Raw genomic sequence first — 17,319 nt, 5'->3', positions numbered from 1 at the left:
CATATTATCTTGGCTTGGGCTGATTGATAGAAAGCAGAGAAAGAAGTTAGGGAAGGCCCCCTTGGGTACTTTTAGAGACCGCAGGGTAGTTTAATCAGATATCATTCAGGAAAACAACCCTGGCAGATAGCAGATAACCCCACTGTGGGAAATGGTTACTAGGCTCTATCTATCTCCAAAAGATTCCAAGAGGCTACTGACCTCTCTTTTGACAAAGTCTTGGTGTTGAATGAGATGGGAAGACCAAGCCTGGGGCAACAGGGTAAATAAGCATTGTGTCCCAGAGAAGAGGAAAGGGGGGGAATTTAACGGAAGGTTTAAACCTAAAGCCTCTTTGATTTTTAACATCCATATCATGCAAATGCTCAATTAAAAGAAAGTATCTTTCAACTTTATTTTGTGACTCAAATTCAAGCCCCTTGATGCTGAAGAAGGAGAATGAGAAAGAGAGAGAGAGAGAGAGAGAGAGAGAGAGAGAGAGAGAGAGAGAGAGAGAGAGGAGGAGGAATTCCCTTTTTTGAAAAACAAAGAGTTAACCTAGCAAAACCATGTTTTCCAAAACATACCTAGTAAAATATCACAGAATTTTAAAATGAGTTGGACAATGTCCTCATTTCTTCTAGCCATGCTTGCAGCTAAACTATCTAAAACAGTGAAGGTAAAAAACAAGCTTATAACTTTTGTGAATTAGGAATAAAATCATTTTCTTCTTGAGTAGAGCAAACTTGTGATCATGAAGATATGAATTCGTCTTTGTGTGGCTAGAAAAGGGAGATGCAGCTGGTTTGCTTGTTGTTTTGTTGTTTGGGTTTTTGCTGTTTTTGTTTTGTTTTGTTTTAGCCCCATTCTAAGCAAATCAAGGGCAGCCTCTGCTAGAAGCTATGCATCTATCTTAAGGAACTTGACAATTTGGCACTTTGCCACCTCTTCATTTATCCAGATGGTTCTTCATGCAGTTACCTCTGCCTTTGTTCTTCACTCCTATCTCCCCTAGTTGTCTTCCAACCAAAGTTTTACTCATTTTCTAAGACAGCTGTCACGTCATTGTAGCCTCCAGACCTCCCAAGAGCCCCAGCACACTATTTCCTGCATCACTCTATCCTAACACTTACTATTCTTTACCAAGTACTAGAATTATTTGTGTACATATCTATCTTTGCCACTTAATTGCATGCTCCCACAGGGCAAGAGCCAAGTTATTTTTTTTCAGATGTGAGCCTTATACCTAGTAGTGGTTCAATTAATGTTTTCTACTGAGAGTTGCCTTTGATTTTAACACACTTTTTCAGAAAAAGAAAATGATCCAGATGCCACTAGTGCATCTCACCTCTAGAAGTATGTTTACTAGCATTAAATAATCAGAAAACAACATAATTTATGCATTCAAAAATAGAAGTGATTGGGGAAACCCATTTCTACATACATATTTATTCAAACAATTATAATCCAACAGGGCAGTGACTGAAAGAATGCATGTACATGTATGTACACGTATTTATGTATGAATGTCATTTCATATCTACATTTTAGTTTTTCAGTCACGAACCACAGAAGAGCAACAACCACTAGAACTGAACAAAATCTTTGAAATGTTAGATTAAAATCCTTAGTGAATAATGTCCCGATTTTAATATGAGAGATGTAACAAAGAAGAATAGAATAAATAAAATGATCGCTCTGACTCTTCCTAACATAATTTTCTTATTTTTGTAAAAATTCTGTGCTTCACAAAGCTGGTATGTTTTTGAAATTTTTTTACTCATAGTTACCTACTGAAAAATATGTAAAGATAACATCTAAAAAGTAATATAGTCACTGATTTTCTTATTTTTCCTCTGTCCGTTAGGTGAGGAGAGTTACAATTTTTTTCAAGGGAGGAATATGAGATTTCCACAGATGGATACTTTCCAGTACAAATGTAAACTGCAGAGCAAGTAACTTTTTCTTTTCATGAGAAATGATCTCTGTAGTTTAAATGCAGAGTTTAAAATCATAAGAAACACAGAAAGCATTTTGAATAATTACTGTTGGCAGACACATAATCACGTTTAATTTTCTCCACTGCGCATGTACTTCTTATTTTCTTCCTTTCTGATTCCTCAGTTAAATTCCTTTGTGGAATCAGATTTCAAACGTGAATTAATTTCTGCTTTGTGTAAATCTGGGTGTGTGAGAATGTGTGTGAGTGCATGTGACATCAGATTTTTTTAAAACTTCTTTTGAGATATTTGTTTTTTATAAAATTTACTTTACTTGGTTGTATAGATTTTTTTTTCTAGTTAGGTGCAGAAATCAATTATTCCAATTATGAAGTTTCAATGCATGGAACCAGACACTCAGAGTCAGTCCCATAGACTGGCAGTTTCAGAACTAGGACTGAATCTTGGGTTATTTCCTTTATTTTACTTCGAAAATACATTTCACATTGATTTGCTTAGTTTTCAGCAAACTCATGCCCTTTGTAGCAACTATATTGATCACGACATTAGTGAAAAGTACAGAATCTATGATCTAGAGAACATGTGTTCTAGAAAGATTAACTTAAAAGCATTGCTCATTGTATCCTTCAGTTCTCCAGAAGGTTTTTCGGGAGAAGCACTTTCAACCTCGATGTATGGGATTCTCAATGGAGAATGGATTCCAAGTTGGGTTAGACCACAGTGAAGTGTGTTGAAAGCCATTAGCAATTAAGAGCATGGCTCTGTACTGATTTGCTTTATGGTATATTTCATGCTGCTCATGCACAGTAGGTAATACACACGGATTCAGCATAAATTTAATTTTGCACATTAAGTAAAGTGCAATAGATAAATTATGGCTGAAGAGGAGCCACCAGCTGCCGTAGCCACTTCAACTAATGTACCCCGGAGGTGCCTCAGCACATCAGTTGTGTCGAACCACTAATGCATCCTGGATATCTGCATGTATACATTTGCTATGTGGAGCCAGGAGTAGCCTCCTGGCTCGCCGGGAGGGGCTGGGAAAGGAACTAGTCCAGCTTCCTGGGGCTGAGCTCCTCCCTGGGGCTCTCAAGAGTACTTTGCCATGCCTGGCCTTATTCAAGGTCTTGGTGGAAGGGTCCTAGACAGGATTTTCCCACGACCTGGGGAAATGAGAAGGAGGGAGAGGAACCCCCAAGCATCCCTCCCCTGGCTTAGTTGAAGGATCCAGAGTCTATATGAAATGGGAATTCCACTGAGGATTCAGAAATCGGAAAGGATGCATTACTGCAAAGATGGCTGAATTAGAGGTGCTGGGGGAACACTTACTTTTGAATTTCCTGGCATCCTCAGACCTCATTTCTCAACCTTAATGTTCACTTTATGGTCATTTTTTTGTATTTAATATATCTATGTCCCACACAGGGAATTGAAGCAGAACACTCTGAGGGCTTTAAGGAAGAAAACAGATCTCCTCTCTGGGCAGGATTCATTCCTGCAGCCAGGAATGGTGATGACATGCTTTAAGTTATTTGCGATGAGTAAGCAGTTACAAGTTCCTTTGGAAAAGGGGCTCTGATTGTTTTCATCCAAACTCTGATAATGGAAGCTTCATCCTCTCGGCCATCCCCTACTGGGCCCCCCTTGACTGCACCTGTCACAGGCTTGTGCTGTTTCCCAGGAAGTGGAGAGGAGTACCTCGTCGGCACCTGTCATCGTGTCCTCTTGCCCATTGAAAGCACCCTGCAAGGTCTGGCTTTCTGCAAATAGTTCATTTACCAGACCCTTATTCTGGGGTGAATGGACTTTATCGGCAGCTGCTGCATCTTAGGAAAGGAAACCCAAACACACTGAGTTCTGTGAAAGGGCAGACTGGACAATCAAAGGGCAATGACGTTAACAACTTACCAGGTGCCAGACTCTGTTCCAAGTTCTTTACTTGCATCTTATTATTTAAGTTATCATAGAAACCCTATGGTCATTTTCATTTTGCAGAGGAGCAAACTGAGGTTCTGAAACAAGTTATTTGCCCAACGGCAGTTGCAGCCCACCAGAAGCTGAGCCAGTGTTCAAGTCCAGATTGCTCGATTTAGGGCACATGTTCTTCACATTACTCTGTCTGAAACTGTACTTTGGTATACTTTGCCTTTGAGTTGTGATTTTTTTTTCTTGCAAAAAAGCATACATTTTCAACTCGTTTGTTTTTCATAGCTAAAGCAGGTTGCTTTGTCTTTAAATGAAAGCATTCTCTTGAATGGAAACTAACTCTTCATATAGCAAGCCTATTCATGATGAATCATTTCTGTTCACTCTGATGTTGCAGAGGACGATTCTCAGGTAGGAAGAGAGAGACACTTCTATTACCCATTAGTTAGCTGACTGATTTACAGAGATCAGCTTCACCACGGAGGTTTCAAATGTTTCTTCTAAAAGAAGAACTTGAGCCACCAGAGAATGGATTGCTGGTTTCTTGGAGGTCCTTCCTTGGACTCAGAGGAGAGGGATCAGGAGGGACGCTTCCAGTAGGGCACTGGAGCCAGTTAGCACCAGCTTGTGAGAGCTCTTTGTGTACACCTCTTTCCAATTCTGTGTTTGGTGATGTCGTGTTAGTAGCTTGACATTGGCCATGGTAGGAGTATGTTTACCACAGAAATTTGCAAGCACTAGAAATCAAAGCTTTACTTTTTGGAGAATCGGTTGTGAAACATTTACCAGAACACCATCAGGCACATCCCCTGTGGCCTAATGGGCCTTTAGGACTGCTCTGGGTACTTGGTAGTTCCTGTTCTACTCTCTTTTCAGTCCAGAACTTTAAAGGGGAGGAAAAAAAAATCCCATCATCAGCACAAAACTATCACATATAAAGTATGATTCATGTGGTTGGGTTTCAGCAATGTTGAGATTAGGCATTATTTATTAGGGCAAATAAAAGATTTTGCAATATTAAAATAATGTTTAAGTCTAACACAGAAGGTGGCTGTGTGGCGGTAGTTTCCCAAAATGTTTTCCTAAATACATCCATGTCCTACACAGGATAGAGAAGCACATACCAAACATTTTAATGAAGAAAAAAGATGCATGTCATTTGGCAATGATTATTGCTGTGGACAGAAATGTTCTTCACCAATAATTATTTCTACATGCTATCGATTTTGCAGTAAATTTGTTATTAGAGTCTCAGAGTTCCACAATTAACTAAAATACCCTATAGGCTCCAGACACATCATTTGACCCATTTGCACTTAGGTAACCTGGCTCACATGTGTTTCATCTAGGGTTCTGTGGTTGTAGGCAACAGAACTTAATTTAAGCAGAAAAGAAATTTACTGGTTGATTATTGGATGGTTCAAATAACTGATAGGAAGGTCGGAGAACCAAATTCTGAGAGGGACTGGAACCAGGGCATTAGCACAAACCAGTCACTTTCTTGGTAGTGCACAACCACTGGGAAGGAAGCAGCCACAGTCATTTGTCTCCTCTTGCTATTGCACAGCCTGTTTAAGATTCAATGTCCTGGGGGGACAAAGTCAGATTAGGCCAGGTGGGAGCTTGGGAGCTTGGGAGGGACAGGGACACAGCATCTTCACTTAAAACAAGGGAAAGGCAACTCCTCAAAAGAGAATCAGGAAGAATTACCAAAATATTGAAAACCAGACACAGTATGGTCAACCTCCTCCTCCTTATTACCACAACAGCATTCACTGCAGAAGATGAGAAATCATTGTCTGCTTCCCAACAAATAATTGGTAAAGCGTTTTGAACTTCTATTGTGAAGTTCTGAACACCTCAATTATTGATGAGTCATGTAGTCTTGAGCAAGTTTTTGTTTTTACCTTGAAACTAAAAAGTCTGAGTCAAATTTATGCTTCATGTATGGAAGTCTGTGAGCTTATATTAGCTCCATTGCTGGTTCCATTTTATATTTCTATGCTGGCGTTTTCTTCTTTGCTTTATGTCCACTTCTAATTTATGTAATGTTGCCACACTTCATATATCCTCCTAAGTTGCCTAGGATCCTTCCAACAAGGCAGTCTATAAATAAATAGATGCATACAACCATTTCTTAGGATTCTTTTCTAATTTTAATGTCCTATTGTTCTCATTCAGAAAAATTAGATATTTGAGTGAACAGAATATATTCTTTTAAACTCAAATATAATATTAGATCACCCTGTCTTGACTGATACCTACTCAAACACAGAGCTGCTTTTTAAATCTCTTTACTTAAATTCACATGCAGAGGAAAGCAATGCCGTAGAAGAGGAATGGTAATTATTTCCCTAGAGAACAATAATTTTGCAATAAATTTCAAAAACAGCACGATTTAGCAAATTAAGCTTAGAGCCAAGGATATTAAATAGAGTTAACTTTGTAGAAATAAATTCTGATACCACAGGCTTCAAACATTACTTTAAATGTGTTCCTTTTGAAAAAACCTAGTGAAAGGGCCCTGAAGGCCTTGGTTTGGGATGTTGGATTTTGTTTTTAAGGGTGGGAAGAGTGAAAATTTTTTGCACCAGGCAGGATATAATGACTATGTGTGTATATGTGCACTTTATTTTGAGATTAATAGACTGCTGAGTAAGCAGTATTGATAGCAACAGTGCCTTCAAAGGAAACTTGTACTTTCCAGCCATACTTCTGTGCTTTGGCAACTCCATATGGAAACAGTATTTCTTTGATTCTATATTTAGTACTGATATTGTTTATGTTTAAATGTTAAAAATAACTCTTTAAAGCAACATGTCCTAAAGTTAATTAGAAAGGCACATTCTCACCTTTTAGAAGAGTTTAAAAGAAATCTTGGGCCACCTTTGCTTGCCGTACACTTAGCTGCAATGCCTGAGAGGATTGAAGTGAGTGGCAATTCCTTATAAAAACCTTCCCTTTCAATGCTCTCCTCTATTCATGTGCTCTAGCCTGTTGAACTGCTACTTTGACTTCTTTCTTCTTTTCTTGGCCAGTATTTACTCAAGGGAATCATCAGAACATGGATCTTAAAAAAGAAGAAGGAAATGGAGAAATGAAAAAAAAAAAAAAAGACACACCACCAGCACACGTGCACTCACATCCTTATCTAGCAATCATCTAGCTACCGATCAATCAGTTTACCTCTCCACGTATCTAATACATGCTGTCTTTTCCTCTGCTTTAATCTGGAGGAATAATTCACAAATGGAAATTCAGAAACTGGCCCTGTCTTGCTTAAGTTAGATGCATTCTTCTTAAAGTGCTGATGTTGGTCTATTGTCAGACTACAGTGCACTCGCTCATTAATATTAACCATTTCCTCTAAAGAGTCTTGCCCTTTGACTCTCTCTGTTTTAAGGAGCCATTATTTTTATAGTTGTTTCTAAGTCACCATCAAAGAATTCTAAGATCTTTGAAGCACGAACATACAGGAAATCAACATTATCAGTTCCCTGGCCTTTGCTGGTAGTGTGGAGTAATTTTTGAAACTTGGGAATATTATGGTTAGGTCCATCTATCTAAGTGGAAGTAAATTCTACCCTAGAAATGTATTTCGCTGAAGAGTTGGTCATATAGTTGCCAATGTTGCTCTGATATTGTGCAGGTGATTATGAGAAAAGCCCATCTAAATGACTATAGGTGTCTGTGCACGTGTGTTGCTATAGATAACATATGTTCTAGAAAACTGAGACCGTGTAACTGTGTGTGGCTACCTCAATCTAATGTAGTTGAGAATAAAAAATTTATTCTTAATCTATTTATTGGTTGGTAGTCAGGTAGTTGCTGATAGGTGGGGGTAGGGAAGGCTTGTAGTGTTTTGCTTTTGTTTTGCTTTCTGGTGATAATGGTAAATGGGCGACCGTGTGGCTTAGTAATCAGAGATAACTATTCATAAAAGTGTCTGGTTGAACGCTTTCTTTGATTGCTGCTGATCAATCAGATCTCTTTAGTCTAACCTTGGACTTCAAACCCAAATTCACTCCAAAATTGCTTCTACAATACCACATGCGGCAGATCTGTGATCTCGCCAAACCACCTGAAAAGAATTATTTTTCTTGTACACCAAAAATAATCGTCAGTTCTTTAAAGTGCAGACTGTAGAAGTCTTGAATAATTAAAACCTTTTCTACACCTTGGTAGCCCTCCCAAAAGTTAAATATGTTTCTGTTCTAACATCTACAGGATAATTACGGGAAAGGGAATGAGTTTCTTCTGTGAAAAGACATGGAAACCAAGTAGTTATTTGTGCCTGCAAATCCTTTTGGGTCTAAAGAATCAGCAAGATAATAAATTGTTTTGCTAAAAACAGGAAGTTTGGCAAAGATGCAAAAGTACAGCTAAACTTTGGCCAGGCAACCCAAAACATTGTGTTCTTCTTTGAAAGTATTTCCAGCAAGAAAAAAGTGGAGTGCCTGGAATACATAGTTTAAGAAACAGTGAAGGCATCTGGCAACATGAAATGCTTGCCAAACTTGTGGTTGTGCTGTGCTTGCTGATGGAAAGATGTGTCAGTTTTCAGTGACGTATGTCATGCACAGCTGGAAACCCACGCATAAATAAGACCCTGAGTGCTGTGAAGACCGAAAAATTTGAGCAAATGTTTCCCCTTTCTCTCCCTTCAAGGAACCTGTAAAAAATATTAAATGCAAGGATGGATTTGGAGTTTAGATAGGGAAAAAGCCAACTTCAGATTTCTCAGGGAAACCTGTTTCTGGGCAGGAGCATTCAATCAGCCAGACATATTCTGGAAGTTGTTAGTTTCCCCTCCCCCTTCCCCTGAAATTCTTCATCCTCATTGTTGCCAGCTTTATTAATACGACTGTGATTATGTGGCATCTGTTTTGGACATAGCCGATTGGACTGTAATTTCCAGTTTGGTCAATGAGTCTGGAAAGACTTCAAAATGTGAGCCAAAAATAAATAAATAAAAAAATAAATAAATAAATAAATAAAATAAAGAAATTAACCCAGGATGTCTGAGAAGATGGGTATTGTGCTTCTGTCAGTTTGAACTGCAGGGAACCCTGGGATGTCTTGATTGGAGGAAAATGTGCTGGAGAAGGGGAGCTTCTCAGACTCGCAGGGCCTCTTCCAGCTGGCAAGGGCAATGGGACTACTTTTGTTCTTGTTCTACACCGGATGATTTGGCTTGCAGTTTTGAACTTAGGATTCCAGGAGAGGAACTCCCAATTTTAGTTCTTATTTGGAACTGGAAGCAATGGTCCGTCTCCCTCAGCTTCTCCTCTGAGTAGTGAGAGAAGGATGCAGAGCATCTAGAAGTCAGGGATGCATGGGCACCAGAGCCAGGAGCAAGTGCAGAAGCAATTGGCCCCTTGCTTATTTCTCAAGAGATGGGCTTTCTTCTCTGGTCACTGTTTTCTCTCTGCCTACTCTTAGATGCTTGATTTAACCTTTGAGGCACCTCTTGATTATAATTTCCGAGTATTTTCTTTTGGGAGGAAACACAGTGAGGTGGCCAGGAGCCTAGTGCAGTGATGGAGTGAGGATGCGGACTCTGTCAGTAAGTCCTAATAACAGTAACTTCCTCAAAGACATGTTGAGAAGCATAGATGAGTGGATGTGAGCAAGGCCTGGGCTACAATCTCGGACTGAGCTGCTTCATATGTAATCCACAAGTGTTGGCTGCTATGGGAATGGGGAGAGTCACAGTGTGATTTCCCCAGCAGCCAGGGAGGAATGCTCCTGCTTTTTTTTTTTTTTTTTTTTTTCAGCATACATTTGTTCTTTTTAGGGATAAATGCTCTGAGATTGTCATATTTAAAAAACACAAAAATATATTATCTTTATTTGCTGATTATGAAATATTTGAAAGTTTAAAGAATTTGAGGGAAAAAGACACATAAGAATAACCTTTCATTTACTACCTAGAAATAACTACTACCCGTAGGTCAACACAGTTCCTTCCAGTATTTTTTCTATGATTTTGTTTTGAATTATTAAATTGAAACACTACCATATACCCTAAGCATTTTACCATATGTTATTTTATAAACATTTTCCCACTTCATTAAGTATTATTTTTTAAGTATCTAAAAATGTTATTTTAAAGGGCTTATAACATTCTATTTTATGGATAGTCTTATTGAGATGAAAGCTTTTCCTCTTTTTAAAAACGTCATGGTCAACATCTTTGTCTGCATTTGTATTTCCTTAGGACAGAATTATTGGATTAAAAAGAAGTATATTTTAGAACTCTTGATAAGTGATGGTTATGCTTTTAAATTATGAGAGATTTACTTTCCTTAGAAAGGGTGGAGCGAGAATCAGGGAATACTGACCAAATCCAACTGGGAGTCGAAGTGGCTATATTTACTATATCTATACTACATCTATGTATCTCTACCCTATATATATCTGTACCCTAGTGTGTGCATAGATACATACATTTAGTGTGTACATACAGTGTGTGTGTATGTGTATACGTGTATATTGAATAAGGAAAGAGGTGAGGAAAATTCTGCTTCTTTCCCACTCCTACCCTACTCACCTTGGATTGTTTTTGATCTCCAGTGGGAAGGAGTAAGGCTAGAAGATCAAGGAGGTCCCTTTAGGGCTGACTTAGTGATTCAGTGGGCATAAGGAACACTGACTGGGAGACCAGACTAGAGGAGGAGCAGGGTGGAGGAGAAAGCTGTTCTTGCCACTTTTGCCTGGAGCCTCACTCCACGCTTGACCCTTGAGGACTGACAGCTTAGGCTGCTCCAGCAAACAGCATCTTGCCTAGACATGACTGTTTTCACGGTTAGTGGCTGGCAATAGTGAAAACTGCGAAACTTCTTTGGCAGCTTGAGAATGGAGCTCCAGAAAAGAAGGAAGCTGGTGCAGTAAGAAACGCATAGAGCAGATGCCAGCGGTGAAAGCTCCCAGCTGGTTGGCATACTAGTGCTTATGAGATAACCCTGGCCCCAAATCAAAACTTATTAGGTTGCTGCAGCAACTGGACTTCCTGTTCAAGCCTGTGGTGACTTTCACTAGTGAGAGGTGGGTTTAACTGCTAGTGTGACTTTGTGTCCACAGCCTAGCTGAGCTGGGGGTTGCTGGCTTTTATAGATGCAGGGCCCTATTCAATGAGGTGTAAAAAATGGAGCAGGAGCTGAGAAAAAGGGGAAAATGTGATTAAAGGGGAAAAAAGAAGCCATGCAAATCTAAAGAAACCAGAGCCTGGAGCCAAGAATGGTTATTTAGAGTTATAGAATGTGCACGAAAAGGAACAATAAAGGTCTTCCACTTCAATCCTAGTTTTGCACAGGAGGCAGCTGTGGCCTGGGGGAGTCGTAGCTTCCTCCAGGTCAGGCGTGAGTCAGTCTGATCCAGCTGAGAAGCGGAGGTCTGTGGCACATCAGGCAGGGCTCCTTCCACTACCTCACTTTGCCTCTCTTCCTCCACGCCTTTAAGCCTCTGGGTGCCTTTAATAAGGTGTCAGTGCTTACTGGTTGCTCCCCAGGGAAACCTCTCAGGAAGGGGCTTCAGTGTTAGGTGAGTGCTCTTCTGCCTGGGTTTAGGATCGCCCAGGGAGCTTCCCGCAGTTGTGATGCCCAAGCCATACCCAGGACCACTAAGATGTGAATCTCTAAGGATGGAACCCTGCCTTCAGCATGGTGTCAAGCTCCCCAGGGGATTCCAGTGGTAGCCAGAGTCCAGGACACATCAGGGGCACATCATCGTGCTCAGTGGTGGGGGCCTGGGGCCTGGTTTTCACATAGATTTGGCGGCTTTGTGACCTGTACCACTGGCCTGTCTGTTAAGCAGTGATTACAGTTTATCTTTTCAAAGTCAGTGGGCTGGACCTACTGCTTTCTGAAGTACCTCTCAATTCTAGAACCTGAGAGTCCAAGTAAAAAGAAATAAACATTGTACTAGAATAGTGCTTTTTTTTTTTTTTTTTTTTTTTTGAGATGGAGTCTCCCTCTGTCGCCCAGGCTGGAGTAGTGGCGCGATCTCGGCTCATTGAAACCTCCGCCTCCCAGGTTCAAGCAATTCTCCTGCCTCAGTCTTCTGAGAAGCTTGGACTACAAGCACATGCCACCATGCCCTGCTAATTTTTTTGGATTTTTAGTAGAGATGGGGTTTCACCATGTTGGTCAGGCTCGTCTGGAACTCCAGACCTCAAACGATCTGCCCGCCTCGGCTTCCCAAAGTGCTGGGATTACAGGCGTGAGCCACGGAGCACCACCTGGAAGAGCTTTAATTAAGCACAACTTTTCTTTATCTTGTCATTCTTTCTCTTGACTTTTCTGCCTCAAAGATTCCCAGAACCTCTTCATCACTCCTCAAAGAAAAAGAAATGAAAGTCTATTGGATTGCCTTGAAATCACTATAAAGCTAAACAGCTCTCCAGCCTTTTGGGTTAACTGTGGTGTGGAGCCCTTCCTCACTTCGGATAGAGCACTCCGTGCTCTCGGGGTTCTCAACAAGCCCGGTCACGCTGCCCACAGCCTCACAAGACCTGGTTTTGGAAACACCAGCGTAATGCTTATGAAGTCACACCCCGTGAGGTTTGGTCTTGAAGTGTTATGGCTGAAAGAACACAGTCCATGCAATCAGAAGTAATTTCAAAATAAATCAAGCCCTTGATTTGAACTTCTCAAATGCCGTGTGTGGACGGAAAACCTGGGCCCCTACACTTCTCACATATTCCTTTTTCCTGCCCCCATCCATTGCTCCTGCATTCTGGGACTGCTTTCCAAAAACCCTCCTCCAGAGTACAGTAGTCCAAGAATCTCCTCTCAGAAGGTGGGACCGACTACAGAGGGCAAACACCCTCAAGGCAGAGTGTGCAGAATTACCTTGTCGATGCCAAGGGGGGGAAAAGGTGAGGGCACACATGGTCAGGCTGGTCTGAAACTCCTGTTATTGTTATCCCTTTATACAGAAACCCTTGTGAGACTGTTTGAGCTCCAGACAGGTCATGATTGGGAGCTTTGGGGTGCTGCAGAGAGACCAGGACCAGGAGAGTGTGTATGGGTGTCGACTGTTTGGAAGCAGAGAGCTGCCTTGGGTGACATCTTGAGATTCTGTCCTACTGGGGACTCCTCTTCCCCTCACTTTTCACGTATGGAAAGTTTATTTGGCAGCATCTCACCTTGGGCTCTCAGAGTAGAATATCACCATCTTCAAACACAGCTGGCTATAAAATCCAAGTTCCATTAGACGCACTGACTACAGTTTTTTGGTGAAGACTTTAGAAACAGGGGCCGAGTGAACTTGGTTTAATGTTTCCTGAAAGCGGGAAGAGAGTTCTCTTTTTTCCTGGTTTATTTATTGCACACATTTTCTTGTTCTTTTACTTTGGCACTTGGGGTCAAGGCTGAGGAGCCCCAGAGAAAGCTCCATGGCCATGATGTCATTTTATGGACAGAAAGTTCCATTCTCCTCCTCTGCAAGTGTTGAGGACATCCCATAGCCTGACATGGGGCCAGGCTAGGAAGAACGCTGACAGTCCTCTTTGGAGTAACGCAGGGGCTGTGTGGCTCATCAGCAGACACACTTTGTGTAAAGGAGAAGCTGTTGAAGCATCTTGAAAACCTACTGAATTGCTGGGCAGGAGAGTATGTACTAAAGCAGATCCTAAGAATATTAATTATTCAGATATGGACACTGAGCCATTGGCACCTATTTTATTCACTGTATGTGTGTGTGTGTGTGTGTGTGTTTTACATTTCTAGGGATTTGCTCTTCTCCCTGTTCCACTGACAGTATGTTGGGCGAAACCCCTATTCACCTCAATAGGGAAGGTACTAGGTTCAAGAGACAGAAGAGGAGACCCAGAGACAGCAAACGAGACATTAGGGGCTCACATACAGAGGAGAGAGTCCAGCGGCAGCTGGCTGGATAATGTATCCACCTTACCTACGATCCAGTGGCAGCAGGCTGGACAAGATAGCTGCATGACCCAGCAGCAGTGGGCTGGACAGGAAAACTGCAACCACTTGCAAACAGCATGCAGTTTATATAGCATTTTCACTCGACACCCTCCCCTTAATTACCTACACCTGGTGACTTTCATACACCCCCCCCCAAAACTCAGGGCCTCAATTGCCTGTGTGGCCTATCTTCCATGGGACAGGTGGGAGACTCAGATGTTCCTTATAGACAAGGAATGAATCTCTGGGTTGGCCACTCCCAGATCCCAGAGCTCAGGGCACACATTCGGGTATGTCTGCTATACAGGCTCATTTTAAGGGTATGCTTAAGTTATGCTACCTGGTGCATTTACCCACCATAGCAGTCTCAGCATTGCGGGAGGAATCCCGGGATTTGGAAAATTATTTATGGAGGTCCAAAGCCAGTGGCCACAGGGACTGAAGGGACCAGGAAATTGTTATCCCAGAAAGACCTGTTCTCTATTAGGCAAATCTCTCAGTGAAAAGGGGAAAAAGATGGGTTTCAGAGCCAGAATGATCTGGGCTCACGTGATTCATTAAACATGTACATGTGGGTCTCTAAGTTTTTGCATTGGTACAAGATGCTGTTGTGCTGGATCCCTGTTGACTTCAGCGGGGATGACACCATGTTCAAGAGGCCAAAGACCTGGAGCCAGCAAAAGAGACATAGGGTTTATTGAGCGGACTTACATACATGGTGGTTCAGTGGCAGTGGGCTAGACAGAATGAACAATTGCTCCCATTTGTAAAAAGCATGCAGTTTATGTAGCATTTTCACTTAGCACTCTCCCTGTAGCAACCTCCACCTGGCAACCTTCATTTAACCCAAAACAAAGGACCTTAATCTCCTGTACAACCTGCATTCCAAGGGATGGGCCAGCAGTTCAGATGTTCCTCATAGATAAAAAATGAATCTCTGGATTGGCCACTCCTGGATTCCTTAGCTGAAGACTCTGAACATATTCTTCTCAGACCATAGGGTCATTTTCAGGGTGTGCTTAAGGGAAGTTATTGCTGTCAGGTGTGTCTGGCATACAGGTTAATAATTCTCAGGTAATGCTGAAGTCTTTGCTGTCAGGTGCATCTGCCATCCAGATGCATATTACTGATTTTTCCTACCTTATTTAATCACTGAAGAAGTAAATGAGAAAACATTCCTAGTATGTCTGGCATGGTGCCTGGCTCATAGTAGATGCACAATAAACTCCACATTTCCTCCTTCCTCAAATACACGTAGGCACACACCTGGAATAATACTTCAAAGGAGTTTTTTCAAAGAATCAATTACTTTTGTTCTGAGGCAGCAGTTCCTAGCCAGCAGAAATGAGTCTACAGAGCTAAACTCTTTCCAAAATATGGATGAATGTTTAATCTCCAAATAAATAAACGAGTGTTAGTTGCTTTCATTTTGGGGGAGCTAAGGAAGCGAAAAGCTTATTCCTGCCCTTGCTGAGTATAGAGTAAAACTGGGAAGACAAGATGCATGCAGTGTCCACATTCAGAGATGAGGTATAAAGACATTTGAGTCTTGTCACTGTCTGGTTTAATTATTAAGGCTCCCAAATATGCCATCAGCCACTCAAAGGCATCTAGTTCATACTCCCCTCTTGCGTGGGTCCATGCATAGCCCCCCTCTCTCTCCAGGTGATTTGGCAGCTGGTAGTAACATCACCATTATAACTCTTCCCTCAGACACCCCACACCAGTCCCACTACAGTCTCAATTCTGACTCCCCAGCTGCTCCTGGTTTTGTTACAGCCAATCCCTGAAGAGCCTGGGACTTAGGACTCCACTCTGCAAGGGCTCCAGGGCTCTGGCTGCTCCACTGAGCACTGTTATTTTCCCTTTCCCCCAAGGAGAAGATGCTACAGGAAGCATCTGTTTCAACCATCCTTAAACAGTGATGTCAGTCATTACCAGCTGAGACTTTGGAGCCAGAATGCATGAGTTCAAATCCTACTTCTTTCACCTCCTAACTTATGACTTTCGGGAAATTAATAATGAAGCCTCAGTTTCCATGTCTGGAAAACTGGAGCTAATAAGTTAATACCCTCCTCATTTTGAGGACCAAGTGAGATGATCTACACTTAGTGTAGCACATAGGCTATTAGGAAATGTTTTCTGTTATTACACAACAGTTGCAGTTTTGGGGTGTCAAATGTGTGTTTGATTTATTGCCAGATGCAAGGTCAGTGGTCCTCTTTCACGTGACCTTCCTCTCCAACTCTCTCTACGTCCCAGGATGGGATATAGGATTTTCAACTCAGCCTTGCATTTGGATAGCTACTTTTCTCCTTCTGGAATCCCTTCCTTTCTTACCAAGGCTTTGCCATAGCTCTCAAATTCCTATGTTAGTTGGAGACTCTTAATCCTAGCATCTAGGAATCCTACTATCAGGCTTAAAGTATTCAACATTGTTTCTTCTAAATAGCTTGGGGTCTTTCACACAGCTAAGGAGCTAGTAGAGGCTGCTTGACACTTCAGGGGTTCGAAATGGATGCAAAGATCAGGCACCCTTGAGAACTTTACTAAAGCCAACAGCTCCAGGGGAGCCATTTGGTCACAAGAATGATGCAGATGATAAATGCTCTTGGAGTTTTTAGCTCAGACAAAGTTTTTGACTCTGTAAGGTAGATACCAATTTATGACTATCTAGAGCTTGAGCTACATCGGTTATGGCCTCAGAGGAATGACTCTTGGTTGCTATTTTCTAATTACAAAATGAGCATACCTGGGAATGATCATTCTGACTACAGAAATCTTCAAACATGGGCTACAAGGTAACTCTTTGCACTGAATTCCAGATGGGGAAGAACAGAGGGTAGGGATAGGAAGAATTTGGCAATTCCACAGAGAATTAAAAATGCCACTCAGAAAAAGGGCAAAGAGTTCCTAGAAAAACAAAGAGAACAAAAGTGTAGACGAACGAAATGGAGAGCAGAGGAGTAAGAGGACAGAGAGGAAAGAAACATGAAAAACCAAAGCAGCTATTTAACACAGTGAAGAAAGGTGAATCCAAGATTGCAGAAGAAAGCTTGTTCAGATCTCTTAGATTAAGCAACTTCAATCAATTGCAAAGCACAGTGAGCATCTTAAAAGGATCTTGTCTCAGCTGGTTTTGTTTTTGGTTTTTGACACTTAGCAGTAGTTTTTAACACTGAACTAAAGCATACAGGCGAGCATATATGCAGAGCATAACCATCCTAGAAATGATATCACAGGCTTCCAGTTTAGAGCCTTGCTCTCCGACACTCAGACTTCAATTTGATGAAAATGAGAGTTTGCTTGATTCTCCACTATGATCTCATCCTTGACCTACAATGGCACTTTCGGGAACAACTTCCATAGCTTTCCTTCTGCCACATTACAAGATAAGACTGATTTGCTTATGGAAAGTGATTTAAAAATATATCATTGATCTTGGAAATCTTTTAAAGTCTATGACATTTCTTGGCTCAGCAAGGTCAATTTTTGTTCCAGAGTTTCTAAAGAAAAGCTCTGTC

The sequence above is a fragment of the Trachypithecus francoisi genome, unplaced genomic scaffold (assembly GCF_009764315.1).
Source record: "Trachypithecus francoisi isolate TF-2019V2 unplaced genomic scaffold, Tfra_2.0 Lachesis_group17, whole genome shotgun sequence".
Classification (NCBI taxonomy): domain Eukaryota; kingdom Metazoa; phylum Chordata; class Mammalia; order Primates; family Cercopithecidae; genus Trachypithecus; species Trachypithecus francoisi.
The sequence above is the reverse complement of the archived record's forward strand: the minus strand, read 5'-3'. Positions refer to the sequence as shown.